This window comes from Corapipo altera, unplaced genomic scaffold (genome assembly GCF_003945725.1).
Source record: "Corapipo altera isolate COAL_440 unplaced genomic scaffold, ASM394572v1 49, whole genome shotgun sequence".
NCBI classification, from domain to species: Eukaryota; Metazoa; Chordata; class Aves; order Passeriformes; family Pipridae; genus Corapipo; species Corapipo altera.
Window position 1 is genome coordinate 1,146,230 of NW_020884879.1, and position 18,776 is coordinate 1,165,005.

The following is an 18,776-nucleotide window of genomic DNA, read 5'->3' on the forward strand; positions in this document are numbered from 1 at the left end:
TGGTTTGAGTACTGGTTAAATTCTATTTCTTCCTGCAGAATGAGTTTCTGTGAGATGGGGAAAAAACCCACAACTTGGGAATTTTATTTCAGGTTTGAAAACCCTGTTCTAGATATTTAGAACACATTTTTGTATCTGGCATAGAGAAACTGATGAGTGGTTGTTCTGATCCAGGTTTTTTCTATTCCTGTAAAAGAGCATTACTAAGGTGTATAGCTCAAGTTGTAGGGAACTGACAAAAAGTCCAGTTCTTTCAGCACCTGGGGAAAGCAGCTGAGTTCATGGTGTGTGTAGATGACAGAGCAGTGAGAATACAGGCCTGCACTTATCTTTGTGCTTTCTCTGCTTGGGTTGTACTGTACTTCTCCCATTAGAACAGGTCTGGTGTGTCCTTTGTTCCCAGATAAAAGCATCTACAGATCTGCCAGTCAGAAGGCATAGCACCTGTGGGTTGCTTTACAGACGGGAGGGCAGTAATTCTAGAAAGGGAGGTCTGTACAAGACTGGCATCTGCTTGCATTCACCTTCTCGTGTTGCTGCACAAGGATGGAATTATTTATGTGTATTTTTTCCCTTCTGAATGCAGTCAACCAGAGTCAGAGGAACTCTATTCAGTGTCAGGGTGTTGGGCAGGGGTTTTCTTTTGGGAAGGGTAGCACAGGGGTAGGATCATGATAACTGCTTTTCATGTATGCTCTTCACGGGTCTCATTGTTACAATGTTCCTATTCTGACCCAATCTCCATTTACAGAACTGGCGTCTGTGTCATCCTTAATACCAGTTTGAGAAGTCTTCCTCTCCTGTGGTTTGCAGGACAAAGTTTAGACACTGTAGCAATGTTACTCTTTTTACCCCAGCCCACATCCCCAACTCCAAAATCACCTGCATCAAAGCTGAAAATGCCAAGCTTCCCTTCTTGTAGGAAGGTCTGGCCATCAGCACCACTGACAGGCTTTCCAGGGAATAAGCGCAAAGCAAAGGTTTTTAGGGAGTCCTCTGTTTCCAACAAATAGCTTTCTGAAGCCACAAAGCTGAAACTTTGACTTTGGAAAAAAAACCAAAACAAACCCAAACACATGTCCTCACTGGAGTTACATGGCTGACTGTGTCATAGTCCATTACAGCCCTCTTTTGTGTTAGAAGTTATTGCTCGGGTAAACACTCACCTTTAGAAGAGCTCTGGGCCTTGGGTGTACTGGGCTGCTCTCATCCTTTAATCTTTGCTTTATGTTGAGTTGGCTACTGGCTCATCTGCTCTACTTAGGTCACTTCTGAAAGCTTTATTTACTTTTCACTCTCTGGAAGTGTGTTGTAGAAGAACAGTTGTTATGGTCCCTTCTGCCCTGTGGTCTTCCAGTCCTCTAACATGCCTATTGGATAATTGCTGTGGGTGATGGGACTGATTAGTAGTTGGCAGTACTCTCTGTAAAAGATTTAAATTTCTGGGGCTGCTTGTGGCTGCTGCTTTAGCTGTTTTTTCATCGTCTTCATTAAAGAAGTGGGATTCAGGGAGAATGGTCATGATGGTTAGATGGAATTGACTGATTTTAGGTTAACTTTGGTTCCATTTCTGCTTCTTCGCTGTAGAATCTTTCTGGGTGTAGATACTGCTGGGAGAGAATCTGCCTTCTTCCTTGCTGGAGGAACCCTTTCAACGGCTGGCCAAGCAGTGGCAAGCAAGCAGACTCTGCTCAGGTTGGCAGTCAAGGCTATGCCAGGCCAGACAGAAACTCTGTGTGCCACCAGTCTTAAAGAAATTAAGCAAAATGGGGTAGATTAGAGGGAAGCTTGGAAAGAATTTTTTTTATTATGTATGCAAACTCATACCTGGTTTTAATAATATTCTGAATTTTGTTTGTATACTAAAGAAATTAATTTAAATAAATCTTTTTAGGAAACTTTTTTTATTTCTTAGAATTTATCATTTTCTCTGACATCCTTTCCTCCTAAGAAATATTTTATGGTTGTGCTTATTTTTCCCCGTTGCCTCAGAGAACTGAGCCACCAAAAAAACCCGAGCAGGTGGTTGACCTGAAAACTGGACTTCTGAGGCCTAAGCTAACGTCTCAAAACCTGGGATGGCCTTGCTTCTGCATATGTCTGAATAAAATGTTCTGTTTTGTAACCTCCTGGCTCATTGCTGTTATGGATGCCCTTACCATTGTGGACATGAGCTTGTTTCCCACCCAGGAATGGGGAATAGCAACTTCATATATATATATATATATATATATGCAAAATGTTTGAGTGGATCATGCAGAAAGTGTTCTTCCATATATAAATATATATATATATTCCATATATAATAACCAATTTGGTTTAATCCAGATATTCTGTTTGATTTAACTTGGAAGTTGCAGTTGCCTGGAGATACACTGCTGCTTTGCACTATAAGCAGTACTTTGAGGATGTAACTTTGGTGTTTATTAATGATGACATTAATATGATCCAATGTAGTGTAAAAAAAAAAAAGACAATCTGGACTGTTGCATGTAAAACAAGTGTTGCCACAGTGTGATACTTTTTATATGTATGTAAATGACTGCAGAAGACTGCAAATATGTGGAGGCTGTAGCTCTTGCATATATCAATGCTGTCCTGGAATGGTAATTTCTGTGAATGGAAAAGAAATACTTTATCCGATGAAAAAGAAGTGAACCAATGTAAGGCAAGATAAGGCCAGTGTCTCTGAACTACAGTCTTTTTGATGTAAGTATTTTTGTCATCACATGATGACCAAGTAGGCCATTATTTTTACTTTTTTTTTTTTCTTTTTTTTAATCCCCTCCTGAGCAAAAGTATGTTCTTTTCCTTCCCTACTGTTTTCCTCAGAAGTTTGAGTTTCTTGCTCATTTTTCCAATGGTTTTGACTGGAGCTTTTTTCCAGATTGTTTTCCTGAGTGACTAGATAGCAGCAAAGAGTAAGGGGATGGACCTAAAATTAAGCCAGCTAAAGCCAGCAGTTGAGAGATCTTTGTTCTGTTCTGTCTTGACCACAGGACTCCCAACAGACATTGGTGGGGGTGGGGCATGGATCTCAATTCTTTATCTTCAATTTCTTTTCCTCCTCTATGAGTAAAGTATAAATATAGTATTACTTAAATGAACAGCTAAATTCTACTTAGTGTTAGTGTTGAATTAATATACTTTGTAAAGCCTGTAAATAAACTGTGGGTTTATGAAAATATCCTGGGAAGATATGTTGACTTTTTATTTTTCTTGTAGTATGCTTGTTTAAAGTGAATTAAGTCCCATGAAAGTGGCTCTTCATTTTACTCTTCTTTTTGGAATGCAATTTATTAGTGATATCCAGAGGGGTCAGCAGCATAAATAGTGTTTGTTTCGAGGCTTGTTGGGTGCAAAGGAGGGGGGTTCATAGCGAAAAGACCTGTTTTGTTTGGTGTGGCTGATCAGGAGTGAGGCTGGAATTGCTCATAGTTGTCATTCAGGTTTTGTTTCAAAGTCCAAGGACCTACTGGGAAAAACAAAAAGCTAATGAAAGCTGACTGTATTTCAACTCAAACCCTGTGGAATCCAGAATGATGTCCTGACACTCCTCGTATTCTTATTCTCCTGCATTCCCATGGTTACTAAGGTAACAGGTTTTTAGAGGCTTTACATCTTCATTGTCAAGTATTTGCTACACTTATTGTTGCTGTTTGCAGATTAGGGCAATTTAAAGAATGCCTTTTGAAATGGGGACCAAAAAATACAAAAAGAAATATAGTAGAAATAGATGTAATTAATCAATTACCTTCTCTTGTTTAAATTTTCACTGCTACTTATCAGAAGCTACATACAAAATGTCACACTGGTTTAGTGCTGGGATTTTAGGCATGGGAAAATGCTTTTTTAAGGCATGTCCATTACAGAACTCTGAATATAGATGTGAGAAGTACCAGATGTGACTTAGTGCCTTTTCTGACAACAGAATCATGGATAAATTGAAGTTCGTGCTTGCGTCAGGGTATTGCCTCTCTGCTTATAGTACATATGAGACAGTTACCTGAGTCTTGTAAGCTGTGTTACTGCATCTATGAAATCATACTTTAAAAATTAAACATCTGGGGAAAATTAGGAAATGATGTTTTCTAACAAAATTTGGCTTCATGCAGAACTCTTGTAGTCAAACACACTTATTGATGCTCCTCGGTGCCCGTTTAGCTCAAGCAGAAACATGATTGTTCACATCTTCCCTGGAAAACTTGTTTATAGAGGAGATACTCTGGCTTGTAAATACATTCCAGGAATATGACATTCAAATTGATTTAGTACCTGCTGGCTTCTTGAAAGTTAGTGCATTGCTGCAGCAAACATCTTTGGCATCTGTGCTAGGAGAACTGTTTTTTAAAAAATTGGTGTAAATGTTGACTCTTGAATGTAGTGAGGTCTTTACATCATGATAATTTGTGCTGTGTGGCAGAGTTATGGTATGTAATGAGTCCTTTTTCCCTGACAGAAACGAAATGTTTCCAGTTGAGAATAATCCTGCCAGACCAAATATAGGTGTTGTTCTCCCTGTGTGTCTTTGAAATGAGTCTGTTGTCATATAATCCAGAGCCCTTTATTGGACAAACCCACGTAGTGGGTGAGATCCCCATGCTGCTGAAATAAATCACCACCAGTGTTCCTGCTGTCTTTAATTAGGCAAGACTGAGAGTATGCTCTTAGATTACTTTCTTTATAAAAGTAAGTTGTATAATACAACTTTATTGCTGCTCATTTGCAGCTAAATACAGTTTCTTTGGAGTCACAAGCAGGAGGGGCCCTGTTGAGCACCATTTTATTACAGTTTTGCAGATGCTGCTGACAGTGGTTTGTGCTTAGCCAGGCAAGTGTTTACCCGTGTTGGTTATGACTCTCACTACACCCAATATCAGCAAGAGGCAACTTTTTTGAGGAAGGCAAGACTTAGTGTGCAGACAAGTACAGAGCAGATTACCCCAGAAAAAGAGAGGTAACAGATGGGTGGCTGACGCCACAGGGGTGAAGCCAAATGCAGACTGAATTACTCCCTGCAATGAAGGACAGAAAGTGCTTGGCACACATCTCTCACAAATTATCATTTTTAGGTGTTTGTAGGGAAGCCTTTAATTTGATTAGGTCCTTTTCTTAACAGTTCTGCACTTGTGGTTGTTACATTGCCCTGGGCAGAGATGTGATTTGACGTCAAAATGTCTGTCAATATTTAGCTTTATAATAAGCTGTTTATAATAAGATTTAAATCTTCCTGATGCATACAAAACACTGAATGAAGGAATGTATATGCATGTATGAAAATATGGATACTTCTGTGAGGTTACAGAAGGAAAAGTCATCTTCTATCTCACTTAAAAATGTGTATAATGCATAAGAGAAATAAGGTATGCAACTCAAAAAAATTATACCGTGCACATAGAATTATAATTGTTTATTAAATTTTGAATTTTGTTTTCATGATTCTTTTCAAACTTTTTTAAACCTGTTGTCACACTTTCAGTGCTTCTTTTATTTCAATATCCTGAAGGTTGTAGAACAAGAGGAAAACCAAATTCTTTATACCTTGTGAAGCTTTTGAGGACCAAAACTGCTAGTATTCAATGTGTTGTAAGCTTACTAGGGGTGCTTGTAAATTCCTTAGTTGAAAAAAAAAAAGTCACTAAAGCGTAAGCTTTTTAAGGACAGACTTGAATGCGGAAGGGTCCACAAGAACTTGTTTTTTTAAAAAAAATAAATCAGAAAATTCAGACTGCTCTTTCACGAACTTAAAATAACCATTGAAAGTTAATGTGGAAGGAGACTGTAGTACCCCTCTGGTAGAATATTTCCATTCTGTAATTTGTACCTTCCTTTCCTGTTGGAGCAGGGATGAACACCCACCCACCTCTAAGGTGCAGAGCCCTTCAGAGGAGTCCAGAGGGGGCCTCCACTATAGGGAGCAGGGAGGGTATCAGAGTACTTTGTGCATACTTTGGCATTCCAACTGTAACCAAATATAATTTAAAAACTGGACCTCAAGGAATCCTCTCACTTTGTGAATGAAAACCAACCTTGCTCCTTCCTATTTCAGCTACACCATCCTAAAAGCAGGAACAAGTCTTGCACAAATATGTATTTTTCAGTGTATTTTCTTGCTTTGATTCTACCTCTTCTTGTAATTTTAGCATGATTTTTATCCCTTTTGCTCAGCTTTTTGCATTATGTTTTTAATTTCTTCTGAAAACTTCTCTTTCATCATAATCTTAAGAAAGGAGTCTATGCAACAGAAACCCTTCTCTTCAAAATAATTGTTTTGGACAAACTGAAATATGTTAATACAATCATATGAAAGTTAAGCTTCCATGAGTCATATGGGACATGGTCTTACCTTCAACGCGCTGGTCACTGAGATTCCAGGACATTCTACTAAGTGCTTCGTAAGCAAGGGTGCCAGCCGTGACAGTGAATTTGAGATCAGAATTTTGCAACTTTGATTTAATTTTTTTGCTAAAATCTGTTGTTTGTTATTGGGGTTTTGTTGTTTTTGTTGGTTTTGGTTTTGTTTTTTTAATGGATGATGTTTGAATGGCCTTATTTTTAAATAGCAGTCAGAAGGATTTAGTTGTTACATACCTTTAGATCTTCCAATATGCTTTAGTGGGGTAGAGTGAAAACAGAGAAAACATGTGTTTGGGGTTTCTTTCATATAGTTGGGCTGTTAAAAGCAAATTAAACTTTGACTTGACTTAGCTGTTTACCTTCTTACATATCGCATGCATTTCTTCAGTTCTCTTAAAAGATTTTGAAGACTGGAAGTATGGGTAGAACCAACAAGATCAATTAGTTGCTGGAATGTTTAGTGTGTGCCAAGTTCAAACAAGGGAATAATTTTTATTATTTGTGGATAAAAAAAACCTAATTCTTTAGCAGGCATATGATTTCTAGATTAATAGCACACTATGAAGCAGGTATGGGTTATAAATTTGCATAATCTGGACAAGATGCAAATTCTGTTTTACTGACCCATCAGGCAGCCTAGCAGTTTGTTCCCATTAACAAAGATGGCTGATGAAGAGGCACAGACATTACAGGATCAAGCTATAAACTTCATTTCTTGTGCACTGGCAGCTCTTCAAAATGTTTTTTGTTGGCAAACAGGAAAACTATTGCAGTGTAAATTAGTGTTTTGTCTTGCAGAGATGGAATGAAATGTAAGAATATTCTTTGGGTTTTGATGAAGTGGTTTTCTCGGGGACGCAGAACACAGAAATAATTCATGAACCCTTTTAAGGCTGCATGATTTTAACCACTTTATATCTTCTTAAAGCAGCCTGAGATGAACACCATTTGCTGTAAGAAACAGTGATTGAATAAGATGGGGGGACTTTCCTAATAACTACATAAAAGAGGGATTGATAACAACCAGTACAAAACTATTCTTTTCTCATCCACTTTCTTTCCTATAAACTGACTTTGTGGAATTTCCACACACAGCCCTTGTAATGAGATGGTCTGGGGACTCACAAAGTGTAGAGCAGATTTCCTTTTCACCCTGAACATGCGTTGCCCAGGGTGGCTTTACAATCTACATCCTTGGAGATTTTCAAGGCTTGGCTGGGCAAAACCTTGAGCAGCCAGGTTTGCTGTCACAGCTGATCCTGCTGTTAGTAGGAGGTTGGAAGAGAGACCTTCTGACATCCATCCCTACCTGAATTATTCTTCTGTTATTGCTTCTATAATTCTGTTGTTGCTTCTGTTGTGGTTCTGCAAGCAATGGTCTTGGATCTTCAGTGTAGTAACGCTGAGGTGGATTAGAACTGGAATGACCCAATGTTATTGGTGGAACAGAATTTCTGTGTATTGTGAAGGATCTTTGTAAAGTATTAAAGTTTTGGGAAAATTCTTGAGGAATGTCCCATTTTTGACATGGCAGCTCTCAAGTCTGAGTGGAAAAACTGTAGGCCATTTAGTAGATATAAAGTAAATTATTTGTTGAGTACCCTCCTCTCTGACATTTAGTGTTATAATAGAAAAATTATTATAATGTCTCATTTATTCTGACTATCCAAACTTAATGTATCCAGTGATAATTATATAGACAATTTTAGTAATGTTTACATTAACCTATTAATCTTTTTCATCACTGAGTATGTGGAGTGCCACAGTTTCTGGTTAGACAGATATTGCTTGAATAACCTGAAAGGAGGAAAATTTGCTCTTTTTCAGCTTTGTTTCACAAAACTAAAATTCTTGTAAGGCCAAATAAGTACAAAAGATTTGTTGCAGCTAACTTTGGTTTGTAGCAAGGGGTACAGTGAAAAGCAGAAGGCCAAAGGGGTTGTCTTCCATCTGTGCTGAAGATGCGAAGTCATGCTATCTATAGGAAAAGAGAGATGACATTGCCCTTTAGCCTGGACTTAATGTAGGTCAGTTGGGTCACCAGATGACATGACTTTAATGGCCAAACTGCTTTTAACAATTGCCTTGGGCAGTGTTTAATTTCACTGATCTTTGCCAGCCTTCGGCAGAAGAGAGAAGAAAAATCCACCTTATCTTCTGTTTTTCACACGATGATGGTGTAATCCTCTTTTGTACTGAAATTTCTCTAATGAAACCTACTACCTAGTACACACTTTCTTGTTATAGTTATACACAGCATTGGTTTGTATGAAATTTCAGAATGAGTTGCCTGTGAGGTTTGTTAGTGTTCTTGGGCTGTTCAGCTACCACATGCGGAATTTCTAGTCTGCTTAAGATGACCTATGGTTTATTATCTCTGTTTCACATGCAGCATCTTCCTTCTCACTGCAAAGCACTGCAACAGAATCACTCACACACCATAATAGCAGAAGAGGAAGGATAGAGCTGATTTCAGATTGTTCTACTACTTTTCCATCCTGATGATGGACTGGGAATATTCAGTGTCTCTTCCTGAAATACCTCAGTATATATCTTAGAAAGTGCATGAGTGTGTGTCAGTTTTGTATAGATACGGTGAATGGGCTATTGCTCAGAAACAATGTCTCAAGGTTGTAATGGAGAGTGCTATTAACATACGAGCTTAATGGCCTGTAATGGTGTGGGGGGAAAGACAAAGGAAAGCAAATGTTGAGTCATTGAGGGGGAAAAAAAAAGGAAACCAAAGCAAAAACAATGATTATACCAAGCACGTGCATCTTTAGTATATCTACATCTTGAAGGTCGTTTGCAGTTTGTCTACTTCCTCTTGTTTCTTCAATAACAGATATTAAAATTTGAAAAAATTAAGAGAAAGAAAATAAGGTGATCCAAGTGCTCTTATGTAGGGAACAACTACACTGACTAGACTACAGCCTGGGAGTAAGACATTTGAGGTCCATAAAATACTGTGGGGCAGAAGGCGATAGCTGTTGATGTCTTCTGGAGAGAAAGAACTAAGGAGCATCAATTGAAATTATCAGGAGCCATGCTGAATGCAAATAAATGTGATAACTGCCAGTGTGAGGTGGGTTGTGGCACACCTTTCTCTGGACTGTGCTGAAAGCTTAGGTGGTTTCTAAAGCAGCTGGCTAAATTTATGGTTGCTGTTAAATGAGCCTTGAGCTGTGGATCAGCGGAGTCTGGGAGAACACTTTGGGTTCTTATCACTGCAGGAACATCACCGAGTCTGTATTATTCTCTGAAGATCTGTTGTTGACCATTGTGACTTAGGGAAAGCAGCTTGTGGTTTGACACACCATGCCTGTTTTTAGGTTGTTCCAACCACCCTTTTGTTCTTCTTTGATTGCTGTAGGACACTGGGTTGGACGAGGTGGGCTACAGTAAGTGTTCCAGTTCTGTCCTTTGCTCACAGTGCATTTTCTGCAGGCAGTGAGCCAGATGAAACAGCATATGGGTTTCTTTTCTGCACCATATTGGTTTTATAGGTAATAAAACTAAGTATTAACAAGCAATTCCAGGAATGCCAGAATTGAAGAAGCCTGGTTTCCTATAGATTTGAATTTTTTTGATTTATGAACTCTGATTTAAAATGTTTTCTGTATTTGGGATGTTGTTAGGATCAGCCCTTCCAATAGCTTGCTTTTGTACTGCTGTTACCTGTAGCTGAGACGTGGTTGAATGTCCTGCCTAACTGGCTAAGTTTCCTCTTCGATATTGAGAGGCTGAAATATCTTTCAAACCTCTGTTCCTCTGTCTCATTTGCATGGAATTTTGTGTTTAAGAGGTGCTTGACAGAAAACATGTAATATGAGCCACGTTTCTCTTGGAAACCAGACAAAATAAAATAGTACAAAATAAATAAAAATAATATGAATAAGCCAAATAATCCTTCATCTTGCCCCAAAGTAGTAATAATATAGTCCAAAAAGTCCCGTGAATATCAAAAGTAGATTAATTATAATCTTCCTAAGGTTTTGAGTGTAATACAGGTTAGCTTCAGTGCTCATGGCTGTGCACAGGAACAGTGGGGTATGAGTGTGACATCCAATTTTTCTTACATTATTTAGTAAGTGACATGCATGCTGTGTTCTTGCTGGTTGTTAACAGCATGTGAATTATGAGGCCAAAAGGGTCTTCCTCATGACAATGGCTAATGTTTGTAGAAATGCAAAGGTCATGATCATGACTACTTTTTTTTAATGCCAACTGCATACCAATGACAATTACTGAACTAGACAGATCTTAAAGGGTCAGTTTATTGACTTACCTTCCCTGCTTAGTGAGGGGTGATGGAGTCAATGCAACTGTCTGACTTCTGGGCTGTGCCAGTTTGAGTTTGGCTCTGGATGGTTTTCCTTCATATTTCCATGAAAAATAGGTGCTACTGGTTCACTAGCTTTATTTTTCTGTGAGATGCTACTTGATTAGCAATATTATTACCATCTTTAAAAGAGAGAAAAAACTCAACTTCTTAAAACACGTTTTGTGCTTTTGAGATAACTTTCTTTTCCTTCTAACCTGTAGTTTAAACTTTAATGGAGAAAAAAATGGTTTTGTGCTTTCAGACTATGTGTATTAATGGTGACTGTAATATTTTTGAAAAATAATTTTTTAATCAAATTTCAATATTGACATCTTTGAGGTAAGACAAGGCATTGAAAACAAAGCTCTTTACTTACCCTTGGCTGAAAATATATTGGCTTTTAAACAGACATGATGTGTTTGGAGGGAATTGCAGCTGTAGGACATGTGGCCATGGGTTGTAGCTTCTCTGTCCCAGCTCAAAATTGAATGTCCATGAACTTCAAATTGATTCTGAACCAATTCCTCTGTAATACAATGACCTTACATCTGTGGGGTGTTGGAAGTCTGCACTGCACACTGAAGTGTGTTTAGTCACCCCTTGTGATGATTAAAAATTAGAAATGGAGACACAAAAGCCATTATTTGTCTCTTTGGAAACCATACTTTCCAATTACTGTACTGGGTGCTTTTCTGGAGTAGTAAAATACTAAACTAGTATTTTGAGAGAGGGCAGGTCATGCATCAGGAAGCTGAGTCACAGCTGGAATGGATACAGCACTAGGAAGTATCTTCCTTAATAGCCTGAGAAAACAAGAGCTATTAGATGACCTAATCTTTTTAATGTGAAACTTTTGGTCTTGTGACTTTATTTTCCTAGTTGCCAAGATTAAGTGTGGAGGTCATCTTCCCCCTCCCCCACCCCCTTACACAGGAAAGTTTCATAAATGTAGAGATGATTAATTTGAGCCTTGCCTGAATTTGTGGCCTTCTGATGCAGGTATGGTAGGTGGATGGTGGACGTGATACTATAAAGTAATTTTATCGGTTTACAAAACTGTTGATTTATTACTGAAAAGAGGAACTTCTCTTTATGATGAGAATCTTTGTCTTGAAAGAAGCTGGAAATTATGCAGTCAATGACTTTGTGTTTGGTAATAGCAAATCCATATGAACTTTGAAGTTAAAGGAGTTGGTCTAAAGCCAGATGTATCAATGAGATAGTCAAGTGTAAGCTTAAAAGTTCTTGTTTGAATCTTCTTGGAAGCTGGAGGGTAGTGGTGGCAAGACGAAGGTTAAAAGTCTTGCTGAGATTAAAGTTGGCAGTGAAGGAAGAGCAACTTTTAGAAACAAATGAGGAGAATTAGCAAATTCTTTTGGACAGATTATTTTATTGTATTGCTTTAAGTAACTATAGATGAAACTTTTAATGTAATCTGCTGAGATTTGCAAATGGTTTCTGTTACACAATTTGCTATTCCAGGGCTTTACCAGACTTCAGTCATTTGTGTGAAACTTGGGCTTGTTAAACAGCTGTTGCAGACTACTTTTCCCCCTTATTTCAGGTTGAAGTAGTAGGCAGTTTTTGGCATCAGATACACACATGGAGCAATTGCTTTGTTTGCAGAAGGGAAGATATTAGGAAAGTGTTGCTCTTGCTTTTTTTTTTCCAACATCCTTGCTGTCTAATTATTTTGTGCTTGGCAGGAATAGATTTAATCTCAAGATTGCATCTTTGCTGTCCCTTCAGAAGTCAGCCAAAGCTGTCTCAGTTAAGAGCCAAAACTTCTAGTTTATTCACGCTCAGAAACTTGCTAGGGCTTCACTGCTAAAATTCTGCCTCCCCCATGGTTCTGTTACAGCTTGTAGCTGTGCAACATTTAGTCACACTCCCTGATCGTTGCAACCTCTCTGAAGATCAGGCACTGAAACTGAGGGGGTTTTTAGGGTTGATGTTGTGTGTGTGGCTGTGTGACTTTACTGGTTGGATTTTGGCAATGTGCAGGTGGAAGCTACTTGGCTTATATGGTGGGGAAATGGAAATAATCACGGGGAGAGTAAACAAGGAGGCTGAGAAAGATAGGGAAGCTTGGAGTGAAGCGTGTAGAACAAACTGAGAAGCAGATTGGACTGGCCATAAAAGAATCAGAGGCTTGCACATATTAAAAGAAACCAAGATAGGCTTCATGAGGAAGAAGTGTATGAGAATCAGAAATGGAAGTGAAGGAGCATTAAAGGCAAAGGCAGGCAATGACACTGAGAATATGTTGGCAAGAAGCCTGAGAACTGCTGAGGTGAGGGAAAAAGATATGATGAAACAAAATGTTTCTGACAAATTCGTATACAAATATGGGATGTGGTTTGTAAGGAGTCTTTGGATGATGGGAGAGAGTTGCTTTTGACATTGTTGCTTTTCTGCTGTGTGTTGACCCTGACTGGACACCAGATGCCCATCAAAACTGCTCTATCACTCCCCTGGACAGGAGAGAGAAAATAGAGCAAAAGGCTTGTGGGTGGAGATAAGGACAAGGGGAGAGATCACTTACCCATTACCGTCATGAGCAAAACAGACTCAACTCGGGTAACTTAGTTTCAATTTATTACCAGTCGAACCAGAGCAGATTAATAAGAAAGGAAACCATCCTTTTCCAACATTCCCATGTTCTGGTGCAGAGTTTGAGTCCAGCCTCAGCCCAGTCTATGGGCTTTGATGCATACTCTAGCACACCAGCACTTCCCATGTTCCACATCACAGCCTGGCATCCACATACCTGCCTTGTCCTCAAAATTATTGTGTTTTTACTTCTTTGGTCTCTGACTTTGTGTTTTCCTGACCCTGACCATGACCTGTTTGTATCCCAGCAGCAGCCTGACCCAACCACTAAGCCAAACCCACTCATGTCCTAGCCACAGCAACATGTGATCACATTGCTGTGAGTATCTGTGGGAATAATTAAGCCCCAGATGGGGGGAGGAGGTGGGCATTGGTGAAGACAAGCGGCAGTCAAGCAGCACTGCCGGTATTCCTACAGATCAGTGAGAACCCTGTGGTGCTCACTTTTCCCATGTCTACTTTGCAAACGGGAGCAGGAAAGGTCTTTGGAGTTCCTCCCCTCAAATCGCAGTGCTCCATGGGAAACACTGACAATGAGGCAAGACCCTGTCAGTCAAAAGATTTATGATATTTACTGACAGTATGCATTTGGTTTGTGTGGAAAGGTTTTGGTGGTGGAGGGGTACAGGGGTGTCTTCTGTGAGAAGCTGCTAGAAGCTTCCCCTGTGTTCAGCAGAGCCAATGCCAGCTGACTCCAGTAGACCAACTGCTGATCAAGGCCGACATCGGTGACCGTGGTGGTGTCTGTGGGATAACAGAGCTGAAAAGGGGAAAAAGTTGCTGTGCAACAGCAACTTAAGTCGGAGAGAGGACTGAGGATATGTGAAAGAACTCTGCAGGCACCAAAGTCAGTGAAGAAGTAGGAGAAGGAAGGAGGTGCTCCAGGCTCTGGAGCAGACATTGCCCTGCAGCCTGTAATGCAGACCATGGTGAGGCTGTGCCTCTGAAGACCATGGAGGTCCAGAGCTCAGCAGATATCCACCTGCAGGCCATGGAGGACCCAACAGAGGCGGAGGGAGATGCCCAAAGGAGGCTGTGACCCCATGGAAAACCCGCACTGGAGCAGGCTCCTGGTAGGACTTATGGCCCCATGGAGAGAGAAGCTCAGGCCGGAGCAGGTCTTCTATCAGGACTTGTGGGCCCCATAAGGGACCCACGCTGGAGCAGTCTGTTCCTGAAGGACTGCACCCTGTGAAAGGGACTCTGTGGTGGAACAGGGGAAGAGTGTGAGAAGTCCCACCTGAAGGAGGAAGGAATGGCAAAGACAATGAGCTGACAGTGCTGCTGGAGGGTGGGGAGGAGGGAGAGAAATCAGGAGTGAAGTTGAGTCCAGGAAGAAGGGAGGGGTGCAGTGAAGGTGCCTAGGTTTCACTCTGTAAGGAGACTGTGCCACAAATGTGTTTGTAGTGTGTGGTGGTACCCTCGTGTTGTTCTGAGTATAGAAGGTACACTGGCACAGAGGGAAGAAAAATACTGTTGTGGTGAAATCACATTCTGAGCTGTGATTTCACAGAGTTTAATGAAGAAGGTCCTGAGAGCACTGTTAGGAGACTAAAATCAGCTGGGAAACAGCTAAAGCTCTAAATTATTACAATGATACACTCAACTGTTTCAGAAAATCAGAATTTCTAATTTTTCTTTGAGGAAAAGGAGGTGTGTGTGAAAGCTGATCTGAAATGTTAAAAGAAAAAAAAGTAGTTAGTGAGCTTTCATGTAGGTGAAACCAGTCTCACTTACGAGGGCTAACTAGCCCCTCAACTTTCATGACTGTAAGAACACTCATTTGATCTCGGCTGCTGGGAACAGAAAGTAGCTTAACAATTAGTGTGGGATGGGCTCATCTGTGGGTGGCATGTGAGGTAATAACAGCTATTGCTGAGGGGAAAATTCATGCCTAGTTATCTAGGCTGTTTTATTTTTACCACCACTATCAGAGTCAGTGGACCAGAGTCCTGGCTGGTAGACTCACTTGTTGCTCCAGTTTAGCCATGATGGACTGAATGTAGGATTTTGAATCTGAATTTCTATGGGACTACAGCTCAAACAAATCAAGTGGCTTGCAGTGTCTTCTGAAAGGTGGAAACTTGGGTAGAACTAAGCTCAAAGACTTGCATAAATAAATACTGATGTGCCGTTCTTTAGCTGTGGTGAATTCTGTTGAAATATTTAGTGTTAATTCAGTTCTGTGTGTGTGGAAGGGGAGGAAGTAGGAAAAAAAGTGACTTGATGTTCCTTTAGATTGTCTTAATGTCTAACATGGTCAGAGGATTTTCAGTGGTTTTCACAGTAGACCTTGGGTCACAGGAGATGCATAATCATTTTATTTGATTTAATTTGGTTTTCCATCCCTTAAACTTAATCATTGTCATTGGATAGTTTTTTGCATGTTTTGTTCAATTTTGAGGCACACACAAGGTGCTTTCCTACGATTTGTTTCACAAAACTGGATGATGTTCTGGTGTATGGACTTTAAAATTTTCTGGGTTTAGGGTGAGATTGCCTTAAAAATGTAATCTCTTGCCAGTATGTCAGATAGAATCTGAGGGGCCTTTCTATGTTAAATACAGTAAAATTCATTGAGGGAATATTTGAAAATAAAGCTATTTCTTTTCTTTTCTCTTCTTCCCAACCCCACTCTCAGGACTCTAGAGAAAGTCTATTCATGTATAAAGCTTCATTGTTCTTTCAGGGCTGTATTTGGTCATATTGTCAATTGTGAAGGGACACATCAAACCCTACAATTTTTATTTATTTTTTCTTCTTAGTGTGTTCATCTCTCTGTGGAGGGAGTATAGAGTGTTGCACAGGATGGGATAGGGAAGGTTAACAGGGCTAAGGGAAAATGGAGTGCTTGATTAAATAAAATTTACTTTTCTTTTTTAAAGCCTGAATCTTTATTTCATGTTTTGTGTAACACTGGATTTAGAGGAACATTCAAAAAAAGTAAAAGAGAATCCATTCCCTAGGTTGTAAAAAAAAAAAAAAAAAAAAAAAAAAAGTGCTGTTTGCTAGGCAGCAGTCACAGGAAATGGTAGCAATTTTTTTTGAGCCTACACTCATATGCAGTATAATAAGGTTCCAATGACAGTAAAATTTACTAAAATATTCAGTATTACTTAGAAAACTGCCAATCCACAAATTTCTTAAGTATGAAAATGTGTAGTTGATGATGCTGTTACTTGTTGTATCTCTCCCTCTCCCTGCCCTTTGATTTACGAATAACTCTGATTCTCTTGAAAATTTTCTTCCTACCCCACCCAACAACTGCTTTATAGCTGACAAAAATAAGCCATTTCCTAACCTTATCCTCTACCTATAGAGGTCATAAAAATTGCTAATGGAAACGCTGTTGCCTTCTGTTGTGTGATTCTAATAGGAAACGGATCACTGCAATTTATGGGGTACTTACCCTTTTCGGTACATGATGAATGGCTCACTTCAAATGATGTTTCCTCATTGATTTCCTAGTATTTATCAGCAGAAACAACAGAGCAGGAAGAGCAGCATTTAAACATGAAGTTGATTTTGAAGATGTTGTCTTTTCACTACGGTGTGAATTCATGGCAATATATAGCATTTGCTCTTGTAGAGTAGTGAAAGAAGTAAAGTCAGTTCTTTACACTACTCTTAAGATTAGGTCTCTAAACCTACTTTTTGTTATGCTGTATTAGCTTTCTTGCCTGTTCTTTGGTAGGGAGAGTAAGAGGCTTACTCTATGTATAGGTTTTCCTCACACTGCCTATTTGTTGCCATGTTCTTGAGAAAGTACATGTGATATTTGTATGTGAGTAGTCTTTTTGTCTATGTTGTCAAGCTCTTTGAGATATTTACATTTAATTCACATGAAAATCTATATGCAAATAAATTCTATGTGATGTTTAGCAGATGACTCTGAAATATTTGTATTGCTGTGGCATTGTTTTATTTTACTGCATGGGAGTACATGAAGTATTAGAAGAATCCCTCTGAATCTGCTCAGTTTCTCTCTATTTGGGCTGGATTGACTCAAAATGAAAACTATCACTTTAATTTCTTCAGTGTCCACACAACCTTTTTCTCTGTGTGTTGCTATGTGAATCACTGGGCAAGACCACATGTAACAAAGCTGGATGAGGGGCAGATACGGTCCTTCAAAACATGTTGGGGTTTTTTTTGTTTTTTGTTTTTTTTTAATTGCCAAGAGTAGAAAACTGGTACATCCACTTGCCAAGTAGGATGGCTTGTTTTATTTTAGAAGGATATTGCAGTTTTGCTGCTTATAAAACTGGCTTAAATGTCATTGACTTGACGATCTTTAAATACTGCAAATGGTTATAGCTCTGCAGTAAATAAAATTTTCATCTTCTTTAAATGATAGTATTAAAACTTGTTTGCATTCTTCATTTTCAGTGAGTCCAATGTTAGCTAGCAAAAATGAGGTTATGTTGGTTAGAGATTAAAGCATGGAATTTCAAAAGTCACTTTGATAGCAATTAGGTTTACTTTTAAATGGATGTAAATGCATATTTATTTTTTGAAAAGGCACTATGTGAAACCATTGAGATAAAATGTACCTATTCCAGAGAACTTGTAGTAATTTTAACTTTCACTATGTAACAGCAAATCCGTCGATCATTTTGTTACATTATTTATCTGTTTCTTGAGATTTGTAATTATAACTTCACTATTTTCCTTCTTATTGTAGTGTGCTTTACAGATTTTTTTGTTTCAACCCATGATGCAAACAATGCCAGTGAAGAATAAACTGCTGACTTTGAAGCCTCTGCAGTTTCCATTTTTTTCTCTTTTTCTGAGAACTGTTGCATAAATCTGCAAACAAGCAATCAGACTGCATGTAGATGATTGACAAAGAATATTTTGTATTGTCTACTTCCATTGCTAAGCATTATAAATTGGCCTTCAAATGTCTCCAGTGTAAACATGCTGGATGTCGAACGAAAACGAGTGAAGACTATCATACCTTTCTGATCATATTTGCTCTGAAATGGGCTTCATATAAAGCATAAATTCTTTCTAAATTACAAAGCACTTTTCTTTAAAAACATCACTTCCAACTGTCCTTTCCAAAATTATTATTTTCAAATGTTCTGTACTTAACTTTGACAGCTTTTTCATGTCACACTCCAATTACTTTGAAAGAAAGAACTCTGAGATTTTTGTGAGATGTCTCACATAAAAGAACAACAGAGAAAACATTTACAGGCTTTGCAGAACACTAGATAATATGTTAATTCTTATTCTGGGCTAAAAGTTGTCTTACAAAGGGTTGCCTCCATTTCCAAGGTGTTCAAGTGGAGGCACAACAGTTAGTGATTAATCTGTGCTCCCTTTGGAAGAGTATTAATTGGTTGGACACTGAGTAATGTGTGATTGTGTGAAGAATAGGTACAGTTTTAGATCTTTGTAATATTGGAACTTAAAAGATAATTGGAACCACATATTTGAAACATGAAAATATTATCTAATTTGTTAGAAGGCAAGG

At 38.9% G+C, this 18,776-nt stretch overlaps 1 protein-coding gene across 10 annotated transcripts in view; it reads left to right on the top strand.

The window, feature by feature from the left end:
* GREB1L (GREB1 like retinoic acid receptor coactivator) overlaps positions 1-18,776 on the top strand; it is a 135,064-nt gene that overhangs the window by 16,222 nt on the left and 100,066 nt on the right. Inside the window, exon 1 of one of the 10 annotated variants that reach the window (XM_027638559.1) lies at positions 3,539-3,595. The exons of the other annotated variants lie outside the window; for them this stretch is intronic. The gene's annotated coding sequence lies outside the window, so the exon portion shown is untranslated. Of the gene's footprint in view, positions 1-3,538; positions 3,596-18,776 lie in introns of those variants that run through there. 10 annotated transcript variants of the gene reach the window in all.